Here is an 8147-nt window from a genome sequence, read left to right on the forward strand (position 1 = left end):
GGGAAAGTGGTTTGAATTTGAATGGTGAGGTAGGTGGGGTTTTATGAAGGATGGATGTGAGTGGTGAAGAGAAAGATGGGATTTGATAGGTGAAGGGTTTTTGGGGAAGAGGTGTTGAGGTGATTGGTGAATGGGTGAAGAAGAGAGAGAGTGGTGGGGTAGGTGGGGATCCTGTGGGGTCCACAGATCCTGAGGTGTCAAGGAAAAGTCATCCCTGCACCAAGTGGCGAGCAAAAATGCCCTTTGTGCCAATTCTGGCGTTAAACGCCGGGCTGGTGCCCATTTCTGGTGTTTAACGCCAACTTTTTGCCCTTTCCTGGCGTTTAACGCCAGTCTGGTGCCCCTTTCTGGCGTTAAACGCCCATTTGCTAGCTTCACTGGCGTTTAAACGCCAGCAAGTTCTCCTCCATGGTGTGCTATTTTTCTTTCTGTTTTTCATTCTGTTTTTTCTTTTTCAATTGATTTTGTGACTTCTCATGATCATCAACCTACAGAAAACATAAAATAACAAAGGAAAAATAAATATAACATTGGGTTGCCTCCCAACAAGCGCTTCTTTAATGTCAGTAGCTTGACAGTGGGCTCTCATGGAGCCTCACAGATGCTCAGAGCAATGTTGGAACCTCCCAACACCAAACTTAGAGTTTGAATGTGGGGGTTCAACACCAAACGTAGAAGTTGGTTGTGGCCTCCTGGTGCACGAAATTGCAATCACACTTTTGCAATCCCGCACAACTAACCAGCAAGTGCACTGGGTCGTCCAAGTAATACCTTACGTGAGTAAGGGTCGATCCCACGGAGATTGTCGGCTTGAAGCAAGCTATGGTTATCTTGTAAATCTTAGTCAGGATATCAGAAATTATCAGGATTGATTGTGAAAAGTAAAAGAACATGAAATAAGTACTTGTTTTGCAGTAATGGAGAATAGGTTGGGGTTTTGGAGATGCTCCATCTTCTGAATCTCTGCTTTCCTACTGTCTTCTTCTTCAAGCACGCAGGGCTCCTTCCATGGCAAGCTGTATGCAAGGGTTTCACCGTTGTCAGTGGCTACCTCCCATCCTCTCAGTGGAAATGTTCAACGCACCCTGTCACGGCACGGCTATCCATCTGTCGGTTCTGAATCAGGCTAGAATAGAATCCAATAATTCTTTTGAGTCTGTCACTAATGCCCCGCCTTCAGGAGTTTGAAGCTTGTCACAGTCATTCAATCATTGAATCCTACTCAGAATACCACAGACAAGGTTTAGACCTTCCGGATTCTCTTGAATGCCGCCATCAGTTCTAGCTTATACCACGAAGATTCCGGTTAAAGAATCCAAGAGATATCTACTTAATCTAAGGTAGAACGGAGGTGGTTGTCAGGCACACGTTCATAGTTGAGAAAGATGATGATTGTCACGGATCATCACATTCATCCGATTTAAGAACAAGTAGTATCTTAGAATGGAAGCAAGCATGATTGAATGAGAAACAGTAGTAATTGCATTAATCCATCAAGACACAGCAGAGCTCCTCACCCCCAACCATGGGGTTTAGAGACTCATGCTATAGAAAATACAATGAGAAACGTGTAAAGTGTCATGAGATACAGATACAATGTCAAAAGATCCTATAAATAGTAAACTAGTAACCTAGGGTATACAGAAATGAGTAAATGACGTAAAAATCCACTTCTGGGTCCACTTGGTGTGTGCTTGGGCTGAGCAATGAAGCATTTTCGTGTAGAGACCTTTTCTGGAGTTAAACGCCAGCTTTTATGCCAGTTTGGGCGTTTAACTCCAAGTTTTATGCCAGTTCCAGCGTTAAACGCTGGAATTTCTGAGGCTGATTTGCCACGCCGGTTTGGGCCATCAAATCTTGGGCAAAGTATGGACTATCATATATTGCTGGAAAGCCCAGGATGTCTACTTTTCAACGCCGTTAAGAGCGCGCCAATTGGGCTTCTGTAGCTCCAGAAAATCCACTTCGAGTGCAGGGAGGTCAGAATCCAACAGCATCTGCAGTCCTTTTCAGTCTCTGAATCAGATTTTTGCTCAGAACCCTCAATTTCAGCCAGAAAATACCTGAAATCATAGAAAAACACACAAACTCATAGTAAAGTCCAGAAAAGTGAATTTTAACTAAAAACTAATAAAAATATACTAAAAACTAACTAGATCATACTAAAAACATACTAAAAATAATGCCAAAAAGCGTATAAATTATCCGCTCATCACCTCCCAACACCAAACTTAGAGTTTGACTGTGGGGGCTCTATTTGACTCTGTTTTGAGAGAAGCTCTTCATGCTTCCTCTCCATGGTTACAGAGGGATATCCTTGAGCCTTAAACACAAGGGATTCTTCATTCACTTGAATGATCAATTCTCCTCTGTCCATATCAATCACAACCTTTGCTGTGGCTAGGAAGGGTCTACCAAGGATGGTGGATTCATCCATGCACTTCCCAGTCTCTAGGACTATGAAATCAATAGGGATGTAATGGTCTTCAATCTTTACCAGAACATCCTCTACAAGTCCATAAGCTTGTTTTCTTGAATTGTCTGCCATCTCTAGTGAGATTCTTGCAGCTTGTACCTCAAAGATCCCTAGCTTCTCCATTACAGAGAGAGGCATGAGGTTTACACTTGACCCTAGGTCACACAGAGCCTTCTTAAAGGTCATGGTACCTATGGTACAAGGTATTGAGAACTTTCCAGGATCTTGTCTATTTTGAGGTAATTTCTACCTAGACAAGTCATCCAGTTCTTTGGTGAGCAAAGGAGGTTCGTTCTCCCAAGTCTCATTACCAAATAACTTGTCATTTAGCTTCATGATTGCTCCAAGGTACTTGGCAACTTGCTCTTCAGTGACATACTCATCCTCTTCAGAGGAAGAATACTCATCAGAGCTCATAAAAGGCAGAAGTAAATCCAATGGAATCTCTATGGTCTCAGTGTGAGCCTCAGATTCCCATGGTTCCTCATTAGGGAACTCATTGGAGGCCAGTGAACGTCCATTGAGGCCTTCCTCAGTGGCGCTCACTGCCTCTTCCTTCTCTCCAAGTTCGGCCATGTGGGTCATGGCCTTGCATTCTCCTTTTGGATTCTCTTCTGTATTGCTTGGAAGAGTACGAGGAGGGAGTTCAGTAATTTTCTTGCTCAACTGTCCCACTTGTGCCTCCAAGTTGCTAATGGAGGACCTTGTTTAAGTCATGAAACTTTGAGTGGTTTTGATTAGATCAGAGACCATGGTTGCTAAGTCAGAATGGCTCTGCTTAGAATTCTCTGTCTGTTGCTGAGAAGATGATGGAAAAGGCTTGCCATTGCTAAACCTGTTTCTTCCACCATTATTATTGTTGAAACCTTGTTGAGGTCTCTGTTGATCCTTCCATGAAAGATTTGGATGATTTCTCCATGAAGGATTATAGGTGTTTCCATAGGGTTCTCCCATGTAATTCACCTCTTCCATTGAAGGGTTCTCAGGATCATAAGCTTCTTCTTCCGATGAAGCGTTCTAAGTACTGCCTGGTGCAGCTTGCATTCCAGACAGACTTTGAGAAATCAAATTGACTTGCTGAGTCAATATCTTGTTCTGAGCCAATATGGCATTCAGAGTATCAATCTCAAGAACTCCTTTCTTCTGATTTGTCCCATTGTTCACAGGATTCCTTTCAGAAGTGTACATGAATTGGTTATTTGCAACCATTTCTATTAGTTCTTGAGCTTCTGCAGGCGTCTTCTTCAGATGAAGAGATTCTCCAGCAAAGCTATCCAAAGACATCTTGGACAGTTCAGACAGACCATCATAGAAAATACCTATGATGCTCCATTCAGAAAGCTTGTCAGAGGGACACTTTCTGATTAATTGTTTGTATCTTTCCCAAGCTTCATAGAGGGATTCTCCTTCCTTCTGTCTGAAGGTTTGGATTTCCACTCTAAGCTTACTCAATTTTTGAGGTGGAAAGAACTTTGCCAAGAAGGCATTGACTAGATTTTCCCAAGAGTTCAGGCTTTCTTTAGGTTGTGAGTCCAACCATGTCCTAGCTCTGTCTCTTACAGCAAAAGGGAATAGCATAAGTCTGTAGACCTCAGGGTCAACCCCATTAGTCTTGACAGTGTCACAGACTTGCAAGAATTCAGCTAAAAACTGATGAGAATCTTCCAATGGAAGTCCATGGAACTTGCAATTCTGTTGCATTAGAGAAACTAATTGAGGCTTAAGCTCAAAGTTGTTTGCTCCAATGGCAGGGATAGAGATGCTTCTCCCATAGAAGTCGGGAGTAGGTGCAGTAAAGTCACCCAGCATCTTCCTTGCATTGTTGGCATTGTTGTTGTTTTTGGCTGCCATGGGTTCTTCTTCTTTGAAGATTTCTGTTAGGTCCTCTACAGAGAGTTGTGCCTTAGCTTCTCTTAGTTTTCGCTTCAAGGTCCTTTCAGGTTCAGGATCAGCCTCAACAAGAATGCTTTTGTCTTTGCTCCTGCTCATATAAAAGAGAAGAGAACAAGAAAATATGGAATCCTTTATGTCACAGTATAGAGATTCCTTGAGGTGTCAGAGGAAAAGAAAAATAGAAGGAAGAGGTAGAAAATTCGAACTTATCAAGGAAGATGGAGTTCGAATTATGCATTAAGGAATAGTGTTAGCCCACAAATAGAAGGATGTGAGAAGAGGGGAAGAAATTTTTAAAAATAAATTAAAAAGATTTTAAAAAACATTTTGAAAAACACTAATTGATTTTCAAAAACCAAGAGTGGAAAAGAAATCAAGTGATTTTTGAAAAAGATTTTGAAATAAGAAATTAAAAAGATATGATTGAAAATTATTTTAAAAAAAGATATGATTAAGAAGATATGATTGAAAAGTTATGGTTTTAAAAAGATGTGATTGAGAAGATATGATTTGAAAAGCAATTTAAAAAGATTTTATTTTAAAAATTAATGACTTGGCTAACAAGAAAAGATATGATTCAAACATTAAACCTTTCTCAACAGAAAAGGCAACATACTTGAAATGTTGAATCAAATCATTAATTGTTAGCAAGTATTTTTGAAAATAGAAAGAAATTGATTTTGAAAACATGTGATTGAAAAGATATGATTTGAAAAAGATTTGATTTTGAAAAATTTTGAAAACTTGAAAAAAATTTGAATTGAAAACAGAATCTTCCCTCTTGTGCCATCCTGGCGTTAAACGCCCAGAATGGTGCACATTCTGGCGTTTAACGCCCAAAGCACTACCCTTTTGGGCGTTAAACGCCCAGCCAGGCACCCTGGCTAGCGTTTAAACGCCAGTTTGCCTTCTTCACTGGGCGTTTTGAACGCCCAACTTTTTCTGTGTAATTCCTCTGCTGTATGTTCTGAATCTTCAATTCTCTGTATTATTGACTTGAAAAGACACAAATTAAAATGTTTTTTTTATTTTTAATGATGAGGAATAATCAAAATGCAACTAAAATCAAATAAACAATGCATGCAAGACACCAAACTTAGAAGTTTGTATACTATTGACACTAACAAAATGAGAATGCATATGAGAAACAACAAAACACTCAAGTCAAGAGAATTCAAAGATCAGAGCAAGGAAATCATCAAGAACATCTTGAAGACACATGAATGAATGCTAGAAGAAAAGAAAATTGCAATTGACACCAAACTTAAAATGAGACTCTAGACTCAACAAGAAATATACAATATTTTTGGTTTTTATGATTTTGTAAATTTTTTTTTTGGATTTTTCGAAAATTAAGTGGAAAAAGAAAATAAAGATATCAAAATTCTTAATGAGAATTCCAGGAATCATGCAATGCTAGTCTAAAGCTTCAGTCTAAAGGAATTAGACATGGCTAGCCAAGCTTCAGCAGGACATTGCATTCAAGAGCTAAATTGATGAAGATCAATCAGCTTTGGTGATGATAAGAACATCACCTTGAAACACTAGAATTCATTCTTAAGAACTCTGAAGAAAAATGCCTAATCTAAGCAACAAGATGAACCGTCAGTTGTCCAAACTCAACAATCCCTGGCAACGGCGCCAAAAACTTAGTGCACGAAATTGTGATCATCAATGGCACCATCAACATGGTACGCACAATTGTAATCCCAACTCTTTATCACAACTTCGCACAACTAACCAGCAAGTGTACTGGGTCGTCCAAGTAATAAACCTTACGCGAGTAAGGGTCGATCCCATGGAGATTGTTGGTATGAAGCAAGCTATGGAGTTAAACGCCAGTGAACGTCCATTGAACAATTTTCATGTAGAGACTCTTCTTGGAGTTAAACGCCAGCTTTTGTGCCAGTTTGGGCGTTTAACTCCCATTCTTGTGCCAGTTCCGGCGTTTAACGCCGGGCAGTTTTGAGCTGATTTGGAACGCCAGTTTGGGCCATCAAATCTCGGGCAAAGTATGAACCATTATATATTGCTGGAAAGTCCAGGATGTCTACTTTCCAACGCCGTTGAGAGCACGCCAATTGGGCTTCTGTAGCTCCAGAAAATCCACTTCGAGTGCAGGGAGGTCAGAATCCAACAGCATCTGCAGTCCTTTTCAGCCTCTGAATCAGATTTTTGCTCAAGTCCCTCAATTTCAGCCAGAAAATACCTGAAATCATAGAAAAACACACAAACTCATATTAAAATCCAGAAAAGTGAATTTTAACTAAAAACTAATAAAAATATACTAAAAACTAACTAAAACATACTAAAAATAATGCCAAAAAGCGTATAAATTATCCGCTCATCACTATCCCACTTCCTATCAATTTTAAATTATCTTTTGAGATGTGTCCTAACAGTGAAGTAGAGAAGATAGAAATGTTTCGAGTACCGTATGCATCTGCAGTGGGAAGTCTTATGTATGCCATGATTTGCACCAAACCAGATATTACTCAATTTGTCGAGATGGTCAGGAGATTCATGGAAAATCCAAGAAAAAAGCACTGGAGTGATGTGAAAAGGATCCTGAGATATATCAAAGGAACCTTTAAAGTTGCTTTATGTTTTGGAATATTTGAATTTACCATCAAAGGTTATGTTGACTCTAATTTCGCAGGGGATCTTTACAAAAGAAAATTTACTACAGGCTATGTGTTCACACTTGTAGGAGGTACAGTAAGTTGGTTATCAAAATTACATGAAGTTGTAGCATTATCAACTACAGAAGCCGAATATATGGCAGCTATGCAATCACGTAAGAAAGCAATTTAGTTGCAAAGGTTAACGGAGGAACTCGGGTACAATCAGGATATGATTTTAATATTTTGTGACAGTCAGAGTGCGTTACACATTGCAAGGAATCCTGTCTTTCACTTAAGAACAAAGCACATAGGCATTCAATATCATTTTGTTCGTGAAGTAGTGGAGGAAGGAAAAGCGGATATGCAGAAAATTCACACCAACGAAAATCTTGTATATATCATGACAAAACCAATCAATACATATAAATTTGATTGGTGCATATCTTCTCTTGGCCTATTAAAAATATAAGCAACATGAATACACCAAAAGAATAATTTTGAGTGGGAGATTGTGAAAAGAAGAAGCAAAATTCTTCTTTTGTTTTGAAGTCAACAAAAATGGCTAGAGGTTACAAGTGATACAAGTAGAGCATGATGAAGTTTCAAGAAATTTAAAGAATATTATAGAACTTAAGCTTGGTCTAGAATCAAGTATGATGCAAATAGTTTCAACTCAAAGTTATTTGCATGCACAATCGGTGGTACAATACTTCCCACACAACTCCCAGGATTAGGGTTAGTATAAGACCCCAGAGTTCTTCTAATAGGAGGGGCATTGTTGGAATTATTGACCACAAGATTATCAGTATTATTAGCCATACTGAGTCTAGCTTCCTCTTCAGACTTGTCTCCAAAGACTTCTTGAATTTCTTGAGCTCTAGCTTATTTCCTTTGCTTCCGAAGAGTCCTTTCAATCTTAAGATCATACAGAAAAGGCTCTTTATTCCTGTTTCTATGCATAAACAAATAGAATAAGAAAAAGTGGGATTCTCAACATCACAGTGAAGAGAATCCCAGTGAGGTACACAAAAATATAAGAAAAAAAACAAAAATAAATAAAGAGGGGGCAAAAATTTAAAAGAAAATAAAACTAGAAGAAATGAAAATTAAAAAGGAATAGTGAGTGAGTGTCGATCCCACCAGGATTAACGTAC

The 8147-nt window shown here is 39.0% G+C and overlaps 1 non-coding gene across 1 annotated transcript; it reads left to right on the forward strand.

The window, feature by feature from the left end:
* The first annotated feature begins 3814 nt into the window (after positions 1–3814).
* LOC112713179 (small nucleolar RNA R71) lies at positions 3815–3922 on the forward strand. Its single transcript, XR_003158154.1, has one exon. It is a non-coding gene; the product is annotated as a small nucleolar RNA R71 (small nucleolar RNA).
* Positions 3923–8147: the final 4225 nt, after the last annotated feature.

The sequence above is a fragment of the Arachis hypogaea genome, chromosome 9, assembly GCF_003086295.3.
Source record: "Arachis hypogaea cultivar Tifrunner chromosome 9, arahy.Tifrunner.gnm2.J5K5, whole genome shotgun sequence".
NCBI lineage: Eukaryota > Viridiplantae > Streptophyta > Magnoliopsida > Fabales > Fabaceae > Arachis > Arachis hypogaea.